The sequence below is a fragment of the Diabrotica undecimpunctata genome, chromosome 3 (assembly GCF_040954645.1).
Source record: "Diabrotica undecimpunctata isolate CICGRU chromosome 3, icDiaUnde3, whole genome shotgun sequence".
NCBI lineage: Eukaryota > Metazoa > Arthropoda > Insecta > Coleoptera > Chrysomelidae > Diabrotica > Diabrotica undecimpunctata.
In genome coordinates, this window is record NC_092805.1 from 161,740,965 (window position 1) to 161,763,927 (window position 22,963).

At 35.0% G+C, this 22,963-nt stretch overlaps 1 protein-coding gene across 8 annotated transcripts in view; it reads right to left on the reverse strand.

The window, feature by feature from the left end:
- The window catches only part of LOC140437719 (interference hedgehog-like), a 234,167-nt gene that overhangs the window by 121,296 nt on the left and 89,908 nt on the right, over nucleotides 1-22,963 (reverse strand). For 7 of the 8 annotated variants that reach the window (XM_072527393.1, XM_072527396.1, XM_072527391.1 and 4 more), the window contains one exon: nucleotides 6,597-6,640. The exons of the other annotated variant lie outside the window; for it this stretch is intronic. The gene's annotated coding sequence lies outside the window, so the exon portion shown is untranslated. The remainder of the gene's footprint in view (nucleotides 1-6,596; nucleotides 6,641-22,963) is intronic. 8 annotated transcript variants of the gene reach the window in all.

Sequence of the window (22,963 nt, forward strand, 5' to 3'; positions counted from 1 at the left end):
TTGCTCTTTGGGTTTTTATGATTTTATCCATGTTTGCTTTTGTAAATGTTCACGTTTGGGAACCGTAAGTAGAACAGGGAGTACGCATTGATTGTATACTTTGGTCTTAAGATGCTGTGGATATCTTTTGTTTTTAAGAATGTAGCTTAGTTTGCCAAATGCCGCCCATGCCAGTCTAACTCGTCTTTTTATCTCTGCTGTTTGGTTTTCTTTGTTAAGTTTTATAGTTTGACCCAGCTATATATAATCCAGCTATATTTCATCTTGTCCGATCCTCATTGTGATGTCTTCATCTGTATTTGTTATGATTTTGCTCTTGCTGTAATTCATATTAGGGTCTATCTTTCCAGCTTCTACGTCCAGTTCTTTCATCATTTCAAATAATTCTTCTTTTTATCGGTTATCAATGCGATGTCATCAGCGTACCTTAGATGGTTCAAGCGTTGTCCACAAATTTTTATAACTTTTTCTTCCCATTCTAATCTTTTAAAAATATCTTCTAGAGCCTGATTGAAAAGTTTCGGTGATATTGTGTCACTCTGTCTCACGCCCCTATTTATTTGTATTGGTTTTGTTCCTTCATACACTTTAATTGTTGTTTTGGCTTCCCAATGGCCATATATTGGCTATTAGTTTCGTATATCTGTGTGGTCAATTCTGCTGTTAAACAAAGAACTTTTCACTGCCCAATGTTCGACACTATCCAAAGTCTTTTCGAAATCTATGAACGCTATATATAGAGGAATGTGGTATTTATTTGCTTGTTCTATAAGTATTTTCATACTTAGTAAATGGTCACTTGTGCTAAATCCCTTTCTAGAACTAGCTTGTTCTTTCGACTGGTATCCGTCGAATTTTGTCGTCAATCTATTGGTTAAAACTTTTGTTGTTTAAAATTTGTTTAAAATGAACATCTTTTGAGGATAGAATACTACGAAGTGTGGCAATTGAAAAATACTGGACTGGTGTTACAAACTGTTTTACTGATTATTAGTTACATTACAAAGATTGTTTACAATGCCGGAAGTCAGCTTCTGTCAATGTGTTGAGTTTCTTGTTATCACTGCTTCCACACTGTCAAATCTTGTCCAAGCTGTAATTTTTATCATCATCATCCAGCCTTCATTTATCACGTCCACTGCTGGACATAGGCCTCCCTTAAACTCCTCCATTCTTTGGGATTTTTTGCTCTTTGTTGCCAATTTTTGGTGATACGCCTGCTATCGTCCGCCCAACGTGTAGGTGGTCTTTCTCTACTACGTTTGTCTGCTACATGGCCTGCCTACAGGCATTCTCCCTACATGGCCTGTCCAGTTCCATTTTAGTTCCGTTATCCGTTCCACAACATCTGCAATACTTGTCCTTCTTCGCAGATCTTCGTTTCTTATTCGGTCCCACAACGTCACGCCCAGCATAGACCGTTCCATTCGTCTCTGTGCGACTCTCAATTTCGAAGCCGTAGTCTTGGTTAGAGTCATAGTTTCCGCTCCATAGGTCATGACCGGTAATACGCATTTTTGAGGCTAATTGGTATGTTGACCCTAAGTGTATCTAGCAGTTTTCCAAAGGCTGCCCACGCTAAAGTAATTCGTCTTTGTATTTCGCATATTTGGTTATCTCTGCTGATTCTTATTTGAGGAGAAAAATACGTATATTTCTCCACCACTTCTACCACTTTGTCTTGAATAGTTATTGGGGACCATATTTGTACAAACTTAGTTTTGGTCAAGTTCATTCTGAGGCCCACCTTCCAACATGCAAAGTCCAATTCATTTAACAGATCTGTGGCTTCTCCTTAATTATCTGTGATAAGGACAATGTCATCTGCAAAACGGAGATGGTTAAGTCTTTCGCCGTCTATTGTTACTCCTAGGTGGTCCCAATTGACCATCTTAAAGGCATACTCTAATTTTACCTTATGAAATAAAAAAAGTTACAGAGGTCATTTTCGATTTTTCCTGTCCAGAGTTTTGGCAGTATGTTTGCGCAAAACCTCCTCTGTTAATTCCTGAGATTCCAGCACGAGCTCGAAAACTCATACGACCATATTTGCAGATCAATTTACCAATTTTCTGGATTGAAGCTTGTCCAGACCGCGAATCGTCTTCGCTCGTTTCTCAACTCCAGCACAAAAACAAAACACGAGATTTCCATGGTACAGCTTGTGGATTTTCTAAACGAGTATGACCTTGAAACTATCTGCGTGTCGGGCCGTCCAAAATTATTATAATCTGATTATGAGTCATAACCGTTTAGATAATCCACTACCTCTAAGCGTACCCATCGTCAAGGATCAAAAATACATACAAGTTAGTTTACCGCAGCATGCTGGCTGTTTACCGGTAGAAGCACAAGTGCGGTTATTTAAGGCTGTTTTATCGGTGCACCAAAACCCAGGGACAGTGTTTTCTCTGTTATTTACTGACAAAATGTCTCGAAATTCGGACACGTTATTCGAAATTATGTTGCCTTTAAACTGATGGTTTTACTTTTTTTATTTTTTTGAAACTTCTGTTGAAAAATTGGAATATACTGTTTAACGTTCTATTATAACCAAACTTTTTACGCCCATCACTCGAAAGAGTTTTTTTTTCTGTAATCGTTGATTTTTGTTTCACCTTTCTGTGTCCAGTAATAATCGAGAAAAGCGTGTTCCAACTTTAAAGAAAATTGCTAAAAAATACTGAAATCTAATAGTGAAACGTGTTACTCATCATTGGCGCTTAGTTTCATCGTTATCGCCTTCGTGACGTCAAATCTCATGAACGTACGGTCAATTAGTTCGTGTTAAAACTAATTTGAATGGAGAATAATGTATTTGTTGTCATTAAACTACCCGTCGGCCGGCGGCACTGAGTAAAGATGGTCTCGCGTAAGCAGTGTAGAAAAGTAAGTGATACGCCCATTTCAAATCGCAGTGTACTTGAACTGCTAAAACAGCCTTAATTGTCATAACTGATATACGCGACGCGATACCTTTGTATTTATTAGATAGAACGAAACAATAAAAGCTGGAAATTGGTCTTTGATCCAGCCCTGTTCATATCAGCTTTTAATAACGAGGCAAAACAGTTTGGAATCCATGAATAATGATACATTTACCAGAACTACGAGATACAAGATGTGTATAATTGTGTGACAGGCGACTTAGGAGATAATATTGACAACATGATGAATGGATTTTTGATTGGTATTAATTGAGGCCAGAGATAAAACTCGAAAGGAAAGATGGATTTGGAATGTATAGAAATATGCAAATTGAAACACATATTATTATCATAATAAGAGGCTTTTAAATAAAATTATCTTTTTCTTCCCGCCTACTAAGGTACAATTTTGTTACGTTTTGTGTTAGGGATTATTATTTATATTATAATTTTATAAATACCGTAAACAAGATGGTTGTGTACAACCTAGCCTGATACCTGTTGCTCAATGTCCACATTCTTATCCGAAAAAAAGTTTTTTCCCTAGTTTATTTATAGAACAAAAAAATAGATCTATGTTGTATCCGAATGATAATTGTGTTCATATTTCGTGTTTCTACCAGTCCTAATTGACACAAACATCAGTGTAGAATTAGCTTAATTTCAATATAGTAATTAAGAGAATGTTTATTTTTGTCTTGCTGGAATTATAAATAACCAGATGGCATCCAAGTCTACGGCGCTCGTGCCGAATACCAAGTGTTGTGAATGGTTCGAGAGGTTACCACAACACTGAAACGTTAATTTTAAATTAAATTGACACATTTACTTTAACGCTCATCTGTTGAATGCCACGAATTTTACTAGTTCAGACGATAATATGTAAAATATAGGGGATATATTTGTGTCTTCACAAGGCACAATCGAAGTAAACCGTTGCATTTTAAAATCATGCATGTTTCAAAACTTTTAAAGACGGAAAGACTTGTCTAATGACAACCCACGTTCAGGACAGCCATCTACTTCAATGAATGAAGAGCATTTTAAAAGAGTGCAGAAACCCATGAGCAGAAATCGCCATCTATCTATTCATTAGATGACTTATAACCCTTTCAATTGGTACAATGTCAAGAAATTTTAACACTATAACTGAACATCCGAATAATAATTGTGTTCATATTCCGTGTTACTCCCAATCCTAATTGACACAAACATCAGTGTAGAATTAGCTTAATTTCAATGTGATTGCAAAGTTTGCTTCCGAAACGGTTAACCTGGGAACAAAAGTAGCATTGAGTTCACGTTTCTCAGAATTTCTATGGCAACAAAAAGCTTCTGAAATGGCAAATTGCGAATAAACCTTTCTGAAAAGAATCATTCAAACGAATCTGGGAACGAGTTGTGGAACTATGACACAAAGGACGTCCCAAGAAAAGTTAAAAAGCTCTCAAACACACAAAAAAGCAAGGATGCTCAAATCGACCATTAAAGTCATGATCACTGTTTTTTCAACTGGAAGTATGTAATGTATTACGAATTCCTTCCAATAAGTAGAAGAGTTAACCCTTGTTCTTACCATCAAATTAACTGTAAGAAATATGCGTGATCAGGTGCAAAGGAGACTAATGCTGTGGGGAAGTAAGAACTGATTGAAGCATCGTGACAATACATCAGTTCGTTCTGCCTTGCTGATTTTCGATTTCTGCATTAAACAGCGATACTGTCATCTCTTAGCCTTCTTTTTTTCTGAGAGCTCTCCGTTCTAAACGTTGCACTGTAGCCGATTGGCTTATTGTACATTAACTATTATACTCTGGTATAGAGGGCTCTTGTATTAAGGCAACGTCCTCATAGCAAGAGTAGGTCCTGCCGAAGGTTCACCTGTAGGAACCTGATTGGGGTCATTGAGACCAATTTGGGATAGAGACAGAGTCCACGACCGGAGTCCCCATTCTACTTGTTCCCTAGATACACTAGATATACTCATTTGTTAGTCCCCATATGGGTCACTTTATTTTGTCTCTGTACATTTTATTTCCATCAGTTGAGACCAAATATTGTCGGCACAACAGTCCCCTCACATCGTACCAACGTCATAATACTCGAAAGTTAACCAGCTCTCTTTTACTTGGTTTAGGTAACACTTTTTTTCCCCGTACCCCGCAGTCTCTGAGCAAGGTGGTATTAGACATCGGGAATAACGTACGCACTAGTTAAACACAAATCTCAACACATAATAACCCAGTTATGGTAAAGCTGTCTGATGATATCCTGATTGAACATCGTATACGTGTGCACGTGTGTATATTTAATGACCTAGTTTCAGCTCCTAGATGTTTATTTGCATATACCTTATTCAAATCGGTCCTGTTGTCCTTCGTATCTATAATATGTTTCCTATTAACCATTGGAACGACCGTTTCGGTGATGAGAACATACCTAGACAGTCAGTCCAACACCCAACCGAGTACAGAAGAGCTCCTAATCGATTCAGAATTTACCCCTGAACATTCAGAGACACATTCCTGCAGACATTTGTTTCCCAAACACAAGGGAGGTTTAGCTCGATTTAAACGTTTAAAAAAATGGATTCAGCAAGAATCATTTGAAAGGTATAATGTTGAATGATTTATGAATCCTAAAAAATGAGGTACCTGGGACATATAATGACAGACCTATGAGACAGAACTAATCCAGGAAATACTTTAATTAAAAAACATACTAGAAAAAAAAAAACAATAAATCACTGTAATACAGATATATTGGTTTTGTGCAATGTATTATTGACGATCGTGAGCTCCCGAACCATTGTCTAATACTAAGCAATGTATAAAACTAACGCTACAGAAATGATGAACAACTTCAAAATTTTTATGGATGACTTCCATCTTCCCTCTATAAATAATACACTGCGTTACGCATAGAAACGCATCCTGTATGTTGTACGAGGGTATTGAAGACAAATAGAAATCTAAACACATACATTAAGTACTTCAAATTGAATTATTGTGGGGCTGGAACATTTTTCGTATTAAGATTATTAAAAAAATTGTGTACATCGATCAGATTTTATCTATTTTTAAAAATTTAATATTTTATTTGTTTAATCATGATTTATTAATTAAGAATAATACTTTTTCAAGGTGTCCCAAGGTGCTGGACACCCCAATCGGGTTTGAACGTAGGTTTGAAAATCAATATTAGTAAAACCAAATCCATGAGAGTAAATGCAATAAACAACACGATATTTACTATCATCAACGTGCAGATTGAAAATGTGGAAAACTTAACGTATCTTGGAAGTGTCATAACAGAAAGCGGTGGTACAGAGGACGATATTCGAATTTAATAGTATATCTGATATAGATTTCTTTGGCTGTCCACTTAATCAAACAAAATCGAAACTGCATCCATAGTCACTATTCATAATGCACCCTACGCCTATAACATTTTGTGACTTTTTATGTTTTATATTTTTATTCTACTTATTTGTGTATTTGTATATTGTGTAGTTGTTCTACGTATTTTTATTAAAATGGCAAGTCCATAAATAAATAAATATTGCTGTAATTCCAGAGGTTTCATATGTATCTTTTGTAGTGTCAATAGACAAAAAAATAGTAACAACTCTAGAAAGTGTTCACAACTCTACAAGAAATTTTGTCTTACCTTTTTAACTCAATAGGTACCGTTCCTCCATTTGTAAAAGTGTCCTGAAACAATTATATAACTTTTAGTTAAGTCGAGATATACTGCCAAAAAAGTACTAACAAATTCAACAGTGGAAAAAAAATATTTTATTTCTCTTTAAAGATTGACATCTACAGAATGACATTTTTTAAAAATAAAAATAAAAAACAAAACACCCTATCCATGTACATACTGTATAATAAATGGCTAGGTATTCAAATACCTGGTTGGCTCAAAGACCCAGAAGAGAGACAAATGTACAGAAGGTACTGCTACCTAGACAAGAAACAAGTAGTTAAAGCAAAACACTAATAGTGGAAAAGGAAGTTATAAATTACTAATAGAAAAAAGAGACCAATATTATACACGCAGCAGAATCAATGACAATGGCTAAACAAGATGAAGAAGACTTACGAATAGTGGAGAAAAAGATCATGTGAACCATAGCGAGACTAACCAAAACAGATCAAAATGAATATAGAAGCAGAAGCAGAACAAATGCAGTAGTTAATAAAGTACTGAAAGAAAATGTTGTAACCAAAATAAAGCAATGTAGAACCAGATGGCTAGCTCACATCTGGCGAGCAGGAGAAGAAGCAGATGATTGAATGGAATCCAGGAGAAATAAAAAAGGAACAAGACCAAGATCAGATTGACAAGAAGTTGATGAAGACTTACAAAACGCAGGAGGAAGAGAATGACAGAGAAAAAGTAGACAGTAAAAAGTATGATATAGCATTATATATTAAGAGAAGAATTTAAAAATGTTACTTATAAATAAGTGATGGATTTGACCGTTACTTGATGGAAATTCATTTTATATAACAATAAAAAAAACTTTCACAAAATTTATTATAATATCTTATCACTACCGCTGTTTCAACAGAGTACCTTTCTCAAGTAAGTTACTTATAACCTTCAGATACTTCAATAATTGTAATCCATTTATAACGGAAGGAATAAAAAAACTTTATCATCGAGAATTAAAAACAACAAACCACTTGGCCCTGGACATATATATGTAAAACACTTTAAATATACTCCATAATATTTAATAACTTGTACTTCTACCCCCTTTTTCTAGTATATATACAATATACATACATATTTCCTCTGAAATTTTTATAAATTGGACCTCATTTCTACCTCTTTGTATCGATCAACACTCTACATTACAAACCATACATTCAATTCTTAATGAGTTCCACCTACAGTGTTCAAGAAAAAATATATAAACACCAATCTAACGCTTCCATTCACCTCACCTGAAGAATGTCGATAGGAACAAAAAGTGTTTTCAAATTACAGACTACCTATCAAGAAATAATATTTACTTTATGTTAAAAATAAAAATTCTCCTCCCGTAGGTACTCGATGTCGTTAAATTAATTTTAGAGTTGTTACATTCAAAAGAGGATGACTGTCGGATTTTTTGTTGGATGCTTGGGATGGGAACGATGATTAATCATTGGCATCTACATTGGCGTACTTTGAGGGTAAAGCGTAAAAGAACCAGTCATTTTTAAGGTTTAAGAGAATCAAACCTTAACAAAGAAAGAAAATCACCAACTTGTTTTAGAGCAACCAAATCAATAACAGATCATATGATCCAATAAAACAAACTCCAGCTACTTAATAAGAGTACAATGTATTGGTAATTATGCTTTTTATTGATGTTAGAAACAGCAGAGATAAAAACACTTGGAAAAATTGATGATAAGACACTATGGGACAGAGCTAGAATGACAGCAAATAGAGTAGTAAAGACGGCAAGAGACGGTTCCCCAATAGGAAGACGATCAGTAAGAAGACCACGAAAACGATGGAACGACAACTTACTGAAGGCACATTGAAAAACAAACAGAGTCATATTTATACAAAAAGAAGAAGAAGCAGATTGATTTTAAGCAGTCGTATGATACAATAAACACATTTAAGCTTATCAAAGTGTTAAAACATTGTATATTCCAAAAAAAAGATCATACAGGTGACCAAATGCTTATTACATGAAACAAAGAGCAAAAGTTACGATTGGGAGGCATATCTCTAACAATTTTCTTACTAATAGAGATTTGAGACAATGAGCCCACCACAGACAAATTTTTTTCGCGATATTATCACTAGCTCGTTCACTGCCGCTTGCTCTTATAAGAGCCAACAGCGATGACTTTTAAAAGAGCCGCTGTTTAATAGTATGAAAAAAAATGAATTGGCTCCTTGCTAAAACCAACCGAAAATTGGTGGCAATAAACGTGCTAAAGGTCATATCTACCAACAAAGTAGCAATGTGTTGCATGATAGAAATACGAAGACAACATCCTAACGGTTTCTTAATATTGTTCTGAAGCTATTTTCTTGTGGCATGTTAAAGTAATTACTATTTCAGTGGGAATAAGCCACAATTAAAGGTTAAAGTACGTTTCTACGTACGTTTCTAAGTACGTAAGGATTTCCGAAGTGGAAATTGAAATGTCAATAAACGTACTTTAACCTTTAATTGTGGCTTATTCCCATTTAAATAGTAATTACTTTAACATGCCACAAGAAAATAGCTTCAGAACTAGCTAATGTAGTAGAAAATGTGAAGAGTGGACGGGATGGTAGACACTGTTTTCGACAAAATAATAATAGACTAGTGTGACTGGGGATTCCTCTTTGGACCGGTTGCTGGATTCCGAAACTTCATAGGCATAACTTAGGTAATTACTTCTTTGCTTTGTAATTCTCCTTCTATATAAATGGAATATGATAATTATTTTGCAAAGTTTTCTATATTTTGTAGTACTGTATTAGGCATAAAATTTTACTTTATTCTGATAGACAACTATAAGATACCTGTCAAAACACACATGCTCTTCGGTAGCTGGGTGGGCTACTAAAGTGGTCAAAAAATAAGCTACGTGGGACATATATTTAGACAGGAAAAATACTACATCCTCTGATTAAATATTAAGAAAAAAAAAACAGAAAGAAATCCCACCATTCAAAGAAGAAATCTGTTCTGGAGAACAAAGACCAGGCAAAAGATTAGGATAGGCTTTGAAGAATTTATACAATCAGCATAGGTCGGGGGAATTTTAGCAGAATAGTTGATAACCTTCATTAATCGAGACAGTATTCGCAGAATAATATACATTCCAAAAATACTCTTTTGAGATCTGAAACTATAAAAAATAATATAAAGAAAAAAAGAGCATGTTATCCTACATTTAGAAGAGCAATTTAAATACCACACACAATAATACGTGTTTCGTGAATTCAATTTATAGATTTATCATCCAACATGTCACGTTCATCATCGTCTCAACAAAGAACTGACCGTTAAATTTTCCCAGGCCGAGCTGCCATAAAAAGTATTATCTTAATTATAATTTTTCATGTAACTTTTTCACACCTGCACCCTATACAGTCGAAAAACAAACACACATAACCTTCGAAACTCATCTTTCATCTTGAGGCTTTGATGATTAATCACATTCCCAGCACCTACACGCACTTACGAGAAGGATCCTCGGTTTAACAGTTCCAACTTTGATTACGACCACGAGACAATGTTTAAAAAGCATTTGCTTTAGAACAAGAAAAAACATCTACAAAGGCATTTCGTAAGCTTTGCACGTGAACATTAGAAAAAATATTAAAATATTTCGAATTTATCTTCAATGTAAGAGACTAAATTAAAAATTACAGTTTTATTCAAAAGTCGAATACAACCGATAGATCAGTCTAATCAGTTCCAAAATAGATAGATCAGTAGGATCAATGTGATTATATTCTTTTGGTTTAATCGCTTTGATATATTATTAAAAATGATAATTTCACTATGTAGACACTTCAAAAGGCGGGCTAAATTTTTTATTAAACAATTTTGTGAAAAAAATTTAAAAATTCAATTTTGTTCTCCTTTTTGTTGCTTTATCTCTGTAGCTATGCATTTTTACAAGACAGACTTGATTGCAAATTGAAAAAAATATTATTATTATCGCAAAATTAGCAAAAACCGTTAAAAAATGGTCAAAATTAATGTTTTTTTAACAAATACCTTTGTTGTGCCATGTACTTAGTAAGTAGATACAAATTTTCACCGTTTTTTCTTTTGTGCAACCTAGAGATGTCAGCTGTGATGTTTTTCCATGTCTGATTGACTACAAGAAGGCTTTCGATAGAGTCAGGCATGAACAAATGGTGGAAGTGCTGAAGAGGACAGGGATTGACGGAAGAGACCTAAAAATAATATCTAACCTGTATTGGAATCAATCAGCAGTGCTCCGAATAAATGGAGAACATACAGATCAGGTCAAAATCTTAGGGGAGTGAGACAGGGGTGCATAACTTCACCACTGTACTCGGAGCACATTTTTGGAGAGGCTCTAAAAGATATTGATGAAGGCATCTCAATAAATGGAGTGAAGCTCAATAACCTGCAGTATGCAGATGATACAATAGTGTTTTCCAATACCATAGAAGGGCTGCAAAACTTAATAAAGAAAATAACGGAAACAAGTAGTACACATGGACTGGATATAAACACCAGCAAAACCAAGCTAATGATCATCAGTAAAGAAATCATAAATGAAGCAAATCTGTATGTGAACCAAATGAGAATTTAACGTGTCTCACAGTACAACTACTCGAGAACTATAATCAATGAGTCGTGAGACAATGCCCAAGAGATTAAGGTCGGATCAGAAAGGCAAAAAGTGCATTCTTGACTATGACCTGGATCCTGAAGATACCATGGACAGACAAAGTAACCAATGAAGAAGTACTACGGATGATGAATACAACCGCGGATTTGGTCAACATTGTGAAGGGCCGTAAGCTACACCACTTGGGACATATAATGAGCAATCAAGGCAGATATGAGCTACTCATATCTGAAGGAAGGAAGGACAATTGAAGGAAAAAGGGCCCCAGGACGAAGAAGAATATCCTGGTTTGCTAGCCTGAGAGCATGGTATAGAAAGGCAAAGAAACAGAGCTATTCCATATAGCAACCAACAAAGTCGTAGCCAGAATGATCGCCATCGTTCGGAATGGACAGGCACCCTAAGAAGAACCTGGTTAAAATGTTACAATTACAGCTGTCTAAACAAAATTACACGTTTAAAATAGCGGCGCGTTTAAAAATTTCAATTATCTCAGCCTCCGGTGGACCAATTTTGATTATTTTTGAGGTGCCGTGAGATAAAACTATTAAATATGATACTTTGGAAAACGGATAATTATTTTTTTTGTTTTAACGTATAAATAAATATTTACGTCATTGATATTATGTAATGAAGTCTTTTTTTTCGTTCGTTAAGGTTTCAAACTTTCACCGTTTGAATGAGACTCTTTTGCTGTAATTTTTTTCCAGCGGTGTTGTTTTGGTACAGTTTCCGGAGAGCTTTTAGGAGAAGAAACGAGGTACAAGAAACCTGATACATATAAACGACTGAGAGATTCTTAATATTCAACGAAGATGCGAAAATGTCTGCTTGTAGATTAAGTTCCTTTAAAAGTTACACAGATAATAATGATACATTGATAACTAGAAAGGCAAATTGGGACACCTGAACACTAAAAGTAGCTAATCCTAGAAAAGTAAACGTGAGCATAAATGCAAATGCAAAGTCAAAATATTTGCATCTGTCAGCGCTATTCATTTAAAAACAAGTCAAAATAATCGCCAAGCTTAAACAATTTTTGGCAAGTAAATCAGTACAGTTTTAACAACAATTATTATTTTATGTAATTTTTGTTGTGCTTTGTCATTGAATGTATAAATAGTTTTATCGCGTACATTAAAAAACAAGTGGAACTTAAGATACGTGACATCAAAGACGAAATTCAACACAGCAGAACGAATAATAAAAATAAAAGTAAAAATTATATATAAGAATAATCTCTCCGGTTCTGAATAGTTTCACCATGTATCAGTAGATTAAAAATAAATAAAGGAAATCAAAGTAAATAACGGATAGACCAGGCAACTAACGATTTTCCTATGATAAGGGTTGATACAGGTATCTAACAACTGCCTTTGATCATTTCGGTGATACAAATATAGAATAAACAAAATATGAAAAACATTAAACGTCATTTTTTACTTATAAAAAATACGTAAATAATGTAAGATCTCCATTTGATTTTAACTACTAAAGGTGAAGACTGATAATTCATTTAACCTTTCAGTAGACGCAGCTTGTCTAGGAGACCGGTGGGAGTCAATGACGGTCAATTTTAAAGCCAATCGCGTCTTTCGCGCCTTTCGCGTTTTTCGCGGCTATGTACCTTGTTTTGATAGGTACATTTTATTCTTATCAACTGAGGAACTGAGTATCATTGCAGTGTTGATGCTCGAACTGTAACGCTCCTTTCACACACTAAGAATTTGAACGTTCGGTGGTTTTGACGTTCGGTAGTTTTGACGCACGTTCAGAATTGATTGTGCTTTCACACAAGGCGTCACTGCTGCCGTACTTCAGTTTTAACCGAGTCGTTTACCTTATAACACTAAATATAATTTCGTAAAATAAAAGGTGTAGTTTAGATATGGAGCGAAAACAAATTATAGCATTGTGGTTACTCTATCGTCGAAAAAAGAGAAATAAGAGGGACCAAATTCAATTGATCCATCCTATTAACGCAAAAAGATCGATGTTGGGATGTTTATCACATTATTTGAAGATTTAAAGAAAGATGAATTAAAATTTTTCAATTATTTACGTATGTCAATTTCATCATTTGACGAACTACATGGTCGACTGAAAGAAGTCATTCAGCGTCAAAATACAAAAATGAGAAACTGTATTCAACCAGTGGAAATGTTGGCCTGTACTTTAAGGTAAATGTTAGATGTTTTAAAATAAGTTGATTGTAATTCGTGGTGTTTCAATGGTCTTAATGTGAAAATGAAACAGTTATATCGAAAATTATTAAAATTATTTAATTATTTTTTTTTTTTTTTTTTTTTTTTTTTTTTTTATTTAAACAAATATACCCGCATCAACCACTAAGGGTTATTAGCGGGGGGACATACACAAACAGTAAGATACATATTGTTGCATAAAAAAAAATATTTTTTACAATCTGGTATATAGTTTAGTCATTTTAAGATAACTTAATAAAGACTGTAAATTTGACGTTAGTATACTTTTTAAATTATCACTAAGGGCACACGCGATTCTTTCGTTCTGGTACACTGGACACTCAACAATTATATGTTTCACTGACAACTGAGTATTGCACTTGGTACACAACGGAGCAGCCTCCTGGTTGAAGACTATTTAATTATTTATTTATTAAATTATTTGACTTATAAAAGGCACAAAAAAATCACCATAAATGAAAAAAAGAAATGACCATAACGAAAATAAATACATAACTATATTATGCAACATAAACATAAAACATAACTATAATATAAAAATATATGAAAGACTAATTATTTGTTTATTTATTTTGAAAAATCGACATTATAATGGGGACGAAGGCGTTGACATCGGTGAGCTTGTTGCTTCAGCTTTAGATTCAAAACACAGTGAACTTGCATGATATTCGTTATCTGAAGCTAAAGAAGTGTGTGAATGTTGCTGAGAGGATGTCGAGCAGTGAGCGACTGATACATGTTGTGAGGGGGTGTTCGTAAGGGGCCGATTCGTTGTAAGGGTGCTAGATAGTACTGGAGGAAATGGAGAAAATTAATGTTAGTTTCTGTGTTGATTATACGGTTGAGGTGTAATGTTTGTTGGTTGAAAATATTGTTGGACTTGATGTTGTGAAAAGGAATGGTTGTGAAAGGATGGTTGTGAATAGGAAGAGTAACTGGGATGGGAACGCCAGTAGTTAGTGTCTACATTGGATTGTAGAGGATGGCCAGTGATCCTTTTTTTGTTGTTTATATTTAATATGGTTTGAAAAACCGCCATCTGGATCTCAAGTATTTCTTTTCCACTAAACTTGATCAAATGGGGTAGCAAACTTTAAAAAAATGCCATGTTCGGGCCAGGTTTTTCAGGGGCTTTCGGTTCCAATGCCTTTCAAATTTTAACTCTACTTAATCCACTTGTTTGCGCCGCCTGGTTGCAGTCGGTTTTTTAAAAATTGAAGTGTTAGATTCACTTTCAATATTTTGTCTTTCCGTTAGTTCAACTTCTTCAATTTCAATACCTCCTCCATTTTCATCGCCAGTGAAACTGTCAGAAGTCTCTCTTTCCATATACAGTTTCTTTAAAAATAGTAATGAATCGTGTTATACATATGTCCGTTGTCTCTTTGCTGAAGAACCGGTTGACTTATCTTCTTTTGTCTTTTTTAACGATTTAGCAAAGGAATCTCTAATGTGAGTCCATCGTCGAATTACTTCTTTACCTAAAAAAAAAGGTGAAAATAAACAGTTGAGAAGAAAGTATACAACTACCGGTGGTCCCGAGCCAGAAGATATGTTGAATGTGCTTTCGGAATACTTAGTAATAAATGGCGAGTATTCCATCGACCACTAAATGTTCAGCCAGAGTTTGCAACTGATGTAATAAAAGCATCTACAGTATTGCATAACTACGTTAGGGACGGAGACGGATACTTGGTTGAAGGTAATACATCGATCGTTGGACTTGAAGACATTCCTACCGATCCTACAACACGAGGAGGTCTGGCAGCTAACAACGTACGACACATTCTGTGCCAGTATTTTATGTCAAGCGTTGGAAGCCTTCATTGGCAAATGGGTAAAATATAATTTAACTAAAACCTACATATTACTACAATATTACCTTTAGTCGGCCATATTATAGACTATAGCATTTACAGGGTGTTTCGCTTTTGTGTGTAATTTTTAATATTTAGGTTTATATTCAACGTTAATTGCAACTATGTAAAATAAAATTTATTATAATATATAATTTTAATTGTTGTTGTTATCAGAAATATAAATAATTTTGCCGTACTTACCAAATGCGTTTTTTTCATTATCACCTAGTTCCTCAAATTCACTGTAAAGTGCACTACACACATCATTCCAAGCATTTCTCGTCAAGTTTCTATCTTTATATATTTCTATTGTTTTGTCCCAAAGAACGGGTCTCGTTTCAACCAATGTTATTAATATTCCACTATCAATTTTCTGACATCATATTCATATTCATCACCTACTTTAAACAGCCGCAAAGTGTAAATAAAAAATATACCAAACAACCCAGCAAGGTACCTTCGTGCGACTGAATGACCGTATCATGTAAAAGGATGCATTAACTCACGTATACTACTAGGGTCGTAAGCACGACACGGCGCCGTCCGTTTGTAGTGGCAGTGGACGGCCTGCACACGGCTATTTCACCGAACGTCTCAACCGCCGTGTAATGTGAAAGGTACCATGCTATTGCTTGAGTCACTATTGGAATGTCATCGTGCGTTCAAACCATCGTACGTTCAAATTCTTAGTGTGTGAAAGGAGCGTAAGTTTGTAATTTGTAAAACCGGTGCAGTGGACCGTGTGCGTCTAAGTAATAGAATTTTGTGACTTGTAAGTAATGGACTGCCGGAGTGATGACGTAGATTTTATTGACATCTGTCAGTTTCACTTTCCAAACAAACCTTGTTGTGAGGATAATTTGTATTTTTCGTTATTTTTTCATTTTTTTTACAGAATCTTACAGATTTTTGCAATATCTAAGTATTCTAATAGTTACTACAACTATTTTACAAGGTTGTGTAAATAATAAAGCATGTTGTTTTATAAAAATAGCAATACAATGCATGATTCAATAAAGTAAGGTTAGAATTTCTTTAATTTAAACTTTATAAAACTATCTTCTTCTTCAGCCTTAAGTAATCCAACTTTGGATATAGGCCTCCCCCAAATCAATCCAGTGTTTTCTATTTTGCGCCACTTGCTTCTAGTTTTGTCCTCCGATCAGTAGATAGACTACCTGTGTCTGGGGCCATCCCCTAAATCGCATCCCCTAAAATCGCAACCCCCGGTTGCAAATGCCGAACGGCTTAACGTAGGATGACGTACGAGGGCTCGTTGGAAAGGGGATGAAAAATGGGGTTGAACGCAGTATGTGCCGTGCGCATCGGAGCATGCCAAAAGGTCATTACGTCATATCTTTGGTTCTATTGGTCCAATCGTGACGTACGAGGGCTCGTTGGAACGGGGAGGAGACGGGGACACAAAAAACAAAGATGGCAGCATTGCCAAATGGGCGCTAGAATGTATCTTTGTTGCTATTGGCATGATTTTGACGTATGAGGTGTCAAATGAAAGCGTAGGTGACACACAGAAGCCATGTCAACGATCAGTATGAACATTCTTCTTCTTCTTGTCCATACAGTGCCTAATAGAACGTGACATCCGACGTAGAACGCGACATTCGACGTAGAACGTGACATCCGACGTAGAACGTGACATTCGACGCAGGACGTGACATTCGACGTAGAACGTGACATTTGACGTAGAACGTGAAATGCCACGTGACATTCAACGCAGGACGTGACATTCGACGCAGAACGTGAAATGTCACGTGACATTCGACGCAGGACGTGACATTCGACGCAGAACGTGACATTAGACGTAGAACGTGACAGCTATGTGACATTCAACGCAGAACGTGACATCCGACGTAGAACGTGACATTCGACGCAGGACGTGACATTCGACGCAGAACGTGAAATGTCACGCGACATTCGATGTAGAACGTGACAGTTATGTGACATTCAACGCAGGACGTTGCTTAACATACATACAGAGTAATGGAATTTAAATAAAAACAACATCATCATAAACGGAGCATTTTTATTCGTATATAGTTACAATTTTGTTTAACAAAGTTCTTAATTGTTTTAATAGCCCGTCGTTGGGGCAGGGTATCCCAAAAAGTTCCCAGCTAAACGTTCCTGCTGCTACAACTTTACGTGTGTATTCGCTGTACTTATAATAGGTATTGTTCTGAAAAAAGTAAATAAACCCATCCGTGTAGCGGAATGCTGATGTTATTGTATCTGGTAGTCCGGGTAAGAGATAATTCATGGGTCCACGGTTTAAGACATCTCCAGCTTCATTAAATTCAATATAAGAATCATCATTGTATAATAAATACGTTTGACCGCTGTTTGTTTGAAATAATGCATTTATTTTGGTTCTCGCAGGTATAGAAGGAAACATAAAACGTTTTTGAAGTTTTAAATTGGGGAAAGATGCAGCGTAATACTGATTATTGCGTATAGTTACTAAGTGTCCCTCGGAATTCTGAAAAACATGTGAAACGTGCGTAGACCTCAACTCTTTAGGGAGATAATCGGTAATTAATTCGGGATGTTTTGGAAGGCGCATTTCATTTAAATCAAACTTCCATATATACGGACCATATCCAACGTACATTCTATAATTTGGAAACTGAGGAGAAGTAGCTAGAAACATGAAATCTGGATACGGAATTAGACATAATATGTTTTGTATTGCAGGTGTGGTCGTTGTTGTTGTTGGCAAAGAGGTCCTGTGTTTGATGGTAGATGTTTTCGACATATGGTTCTTGTTGTGCGAAAGTGGTGTTTGTGCTAGCGTAACTGGTGTTGTTGTTGGTATGTAAGAGGGTGTTGTTTTTGGTCCATATAGATTACTCATTGCCTTTTTATCATCATCACCAAAAGGTGGTACATCTTGTTGATACCAAGGATACATAATAGACGAATCAATAGTACTGTGTGCTAGTCCGAGAGAATGACCAATTTCATGCATTAGGACAGCCAAAAAATTGACTTCACCATTGGGAGCGCTGCCATTTCCTACATACCATCGTTCACTAACATCAAGATGAATTTCGGTACACTCTCCGTGTGCGCTTGGAAAGTATGCGTGAGCCAATACTTTTCCAGGACCATCGAAATTAAATGAACATTTAGAGGTTCCTTGACAACTTGCTCGAAAATTATGAATATCTGGTACCACAGTTATAGTAATATCAGGCCTCGGAGAAGGTATTATTACTTGTTTAAACTTTAAATTAGATATTGTCTCCCATCTAGCGAAAGCTTCTGCAGCAAGATTTATATAATCGGGATTACTAATAGCCTGAGGGAAATACCAGCGTAAAGTCGTTTTATTCCACTTCGAACGAATGGCATAGTTATTGTCGCCAACAGAACATCGAGGCTTATTCATCATCATATTTATAGTATCATTATTTAATGTTCCAGTCACAGGGAGATTATATTTTTCCTGAAAGGCAACTAGGGCCATATCTATACTAGAAAGAGCATTATTTGATGTATTTAGATATCCGAAACGTTTAAGAAAAGAACTAGCATACTCCAGAGTGCTATTCTGTGCGCACACAGATACAGAGAGCAACAATAAGACATGTAAACAGACCAGCATCTTGATTTATACTAATTTCCAAAAATTGGTACTATAGTTATTTATACAAAATTCACAAAAACAGAATTATATACTGAAATATTTAAAATATAATAATATGTTAAAATAGTGCATTTGTTAGCAAACAGGATGAAGCCTCGTGATAACGCGGTACCGCATAATTCAAAACACGTAAACAAGTGTGATAACAAATTTTATTTTAAACATTGGAAAAACAAGTACACCGGAAAGAAAACCGCAGTTGCTACATTTTGTAAAATGTATGATGATAACAGCAACCACATTAACAAAATTCTAAATTGATAACAACGATTCGCTTACCGCAATATCTATTTATTGTATACCATAAAAATTAGTTAAAGAAATAAAAATAAATATATAAATATGAGCATTTCTAGAACACAAGGTGTTGCTTATCAATGAAACGAATCAGTTGATGGTACCGTAGGCGCATTAGGTTGACGCAACTTGGGCTCGCGTGGGGCGATATGCTGCTCTGTTCTTTAAAAGACCGAGGAGCGCATACGGTGTCACAGTTCACATCACAAACATACAACAACAACAACAAGTTCGCAGTAGTCAATACGGTGTGCAGTGACTTACAGATATCTGATAAAGGTAAGCGGTGTTTGTCTTTTTATATATTTATTATGTCCTTTTTATCATTGTGTATGCTTTAAAACAGTTCACGACTGCTATTTGTATAAGAATTGTTTTCTTGTTTCTTGTGTATTTCGATTTCACATAGTATTTTTCTTAAAATGGTTGCTTGTATTTTAGATGGATCTAACCAAATTAAATGCATCCTCGTGTATTGCAGAGAGAAAACCGGCAATAAAACTAAACGAGTTGCCACTTAATACGCCACAGAAAATACTATCGGCAAAGATAGTGAAAAGTAAATTTGGACAAGCTGTTTTGCTGGAGCTAGCAGAGAGCGTCACGTTTCTACCAGAGCGAGTGACAGAAGTCTACAGCCCATATTTGGAGTACTTTTCCAATCAGAAATACTCAATAATATACGAGGGAACGGTTGCAGCAGGAAAACATCCAGCCCAATCATTTAGAATAGTAGAAAATTAGATTAGAGAGGTGAGTGATTTTTTCTTCTTATTTTGTGTGTGAGTAGCCATCATGCATATAAAACAAGTGATTAAACAGTCTGATGATTTGATGCACATTATTAAAAAGCTTAGTAAAATAATTTTCGATAAATTCACTGAAAGAGATCGTAAAGTTTGGACAAGACGGTTAAATAGTCAAATTTTTAGATGTAGTAAAGTAATTAAAAACAATAGACTATCCGTAGGAACAGTTAGAAAATTGCAAACTTACATAGGACATTTTAAGCATTTTAGACAAATTATTTTAAATTTCAATAATAATAAGTACGTTGGGTTGGGGCTTAATTCAAAATTACGCAATAGAGTTAAATGGGAAAATGTTATTTCGTGTTTTGCTAGTCGAATTAAAACTGGAGTTATAGTTAATTTAGTGCATAAGGACTTAACACAGTTCCTAAATGATTGTTATATTATTTTTAGTAGAAAAATTAAAATTATTTTAAAAACAAATAGAATTCTTAAAGTCAATACTACATTTTGCGGCGAATTCATTAAAAAATCGAGTGATACCGAAAGTTTAGATTTAAAATATTTTAACACTAAAAATGCTATTATAGACACATCGACCGATTTACATCTTTGGTTTAGTGAAAATGTTAAGGATAAAATTTTTACAAAGCTGTCTGAATTTGCAGAAAAAGATTCGGGTGCTGCTCTGTCTAAAGTAATCTCATTAGAAGTTAATATTAATAAAGTAGAAATAGGAAACGGTTCATCGTTCATTGACTTGCCAATAGAGATTCAGAAAAAACGAGCGTGCATTAATGTGCATAATTTCGATCAGGCCTGCTTTTATTGGTCAATAGTTAGCGCTCTGTATCCTGTTAACAAACATGAACATGCTGGAAGAGTTTCGAAATATCCACATTATTCTACTGTTTTGCAAACGGATAAATTAGAAAGCCCAATGCCATTAAACCAAATTTCAAAATTCGAAAAATTAAACGCCATATCAGTTAATGTTTTTGTCTTAGAATTAAATGTAGTTAAGGACAAACAATTTTACGAAGTAATACCTGCCAGACTGACACCGCAAAAGATGGAAAAGCATGTTAATTTGCTGCTAGTACAAGATAAATATTTCCCAAAGTTAAACGATTACGATGTTCTTCCAGAAGATGACGATCAGACTGAAATACGCCTTCATTATTGTTGGATTAAAGATTTAGGAAAATTAGTAAAATCGCAATTAAACAAAGACACACGTAAAAAATATATATGTGATAGATGTTTGAACTATTTTAGCAGTGAAAGCAAACTAGCAGAGCACGAAGAAATATGTTCAGATGTGAATAAATGCAGAATGACTGTTCCTAAATACGATCATGTGGCTTTTCGCAATTTTACATACAAACAAACAACTCCGTTTATAGTTTATGCCGATTTTGAATGTCAATTACATAATTTTACAGATTCAAATGTCTCATTGAGTAAAACAGCAAAATATCAGAAACATGTACCTTTTAGTGCAGGTTATTATTTGAAATGTGCTTACGATGATAGTTTATCTTATTTTAATAGCTATAGAGGTGAAAATTGCATGGAGTGGTTCGCAAAAGAAATGGCCGAAATTTCCACATTTGTAAATTCCAAAATAAAGACAATTGTACCTATGGTCGAAAAGCCCAACACAAATATGGCAACTGTTTGCCATATTTGTGGTAAACGCTTTATGGCTACAGATACAATTGTTGTAGATCACGATCATTTTACGGGACAAGTACGGGGATTTGCGCACCAAGCATGTAATTTGAACTTTAAAAAATTGTTTGTCGTCCCAATCGTATTTCATAATTTTAGTGGCTACGACTCGCATTTTATGATTATAGATCTTTGCAAGCATGGGCACTTGAGCTTACTTCCCATTAATAAAGAAAAATATATTTCATTTACATTACAATCTGACGAACATCAAATTAAATTACGATTTATTGATTCACTTAGATTTATGGGAGCTTCACTCGATGAATTGGCATCTCTTTTAGATATATCAGAAAAGAAGATTTTAAAACGAGAATTTAGTCAAGTAGATAATGATACATTTAATTTGTTAACTTGTAAAGGAGTATTTTGTTACGATTATATTGATAGTTTGGAAAAATTGGATGAAACTTCTTTACCCACAATTAACCATTTTTATAATAAGTTAAATAATGAATACATTAGTGAAGAGAAGTATGCTCATGCGCAAAATGTTTGGCAGAAATTTAATTGTAAAAATTTGGGAGAATATAGCGATTTGTACTTGAAAACAGATATTCTGCTGTTGGCTGATGTGTTTGAGCAGTTTCGACAAAAATGTCGAGACACATATAAATTAGATCCAGCATGGTATTATACTATGCCAGGATACACTTGGGATTGTATGTTGAGATACACACAATGTAAATTAGAATTGCTAAAAGATGTGGATATGATCTTGTTTATGGAAAAAGCCATAAGAGGTGGGATATCTGTTTGTAGCAACAGATATTCGGAGGCCAACAACAAATACATTTCGTCGTATGATCCCACACGGCCCTCTAAGTACATCCTCTATTTAGATGTAAACAATCTGTATGGCTGGGCCATGAGTGAAGCTTTACCAATAGGAGGATTCAAGTGGATCGAAGACGTAACCAAATTTGGTGTTGGTAATCTTCCCGAAGGCCATATAGATATTATGTCAATACAGGATGATGCAAAGGAGGGCTATTTTTTCCAAGTTGACTTGGAGTATCCACGCGAATTACACGACAAACATAAAGATTTTCCATTTGCTGCCGAACACCGCATTCCACCCGGTTCAAAATTGCCAAAGTTAATACCAACTTTATATCACAAAACCAAATATATTATGCATTATAGAAATCTTAAACAGGCAT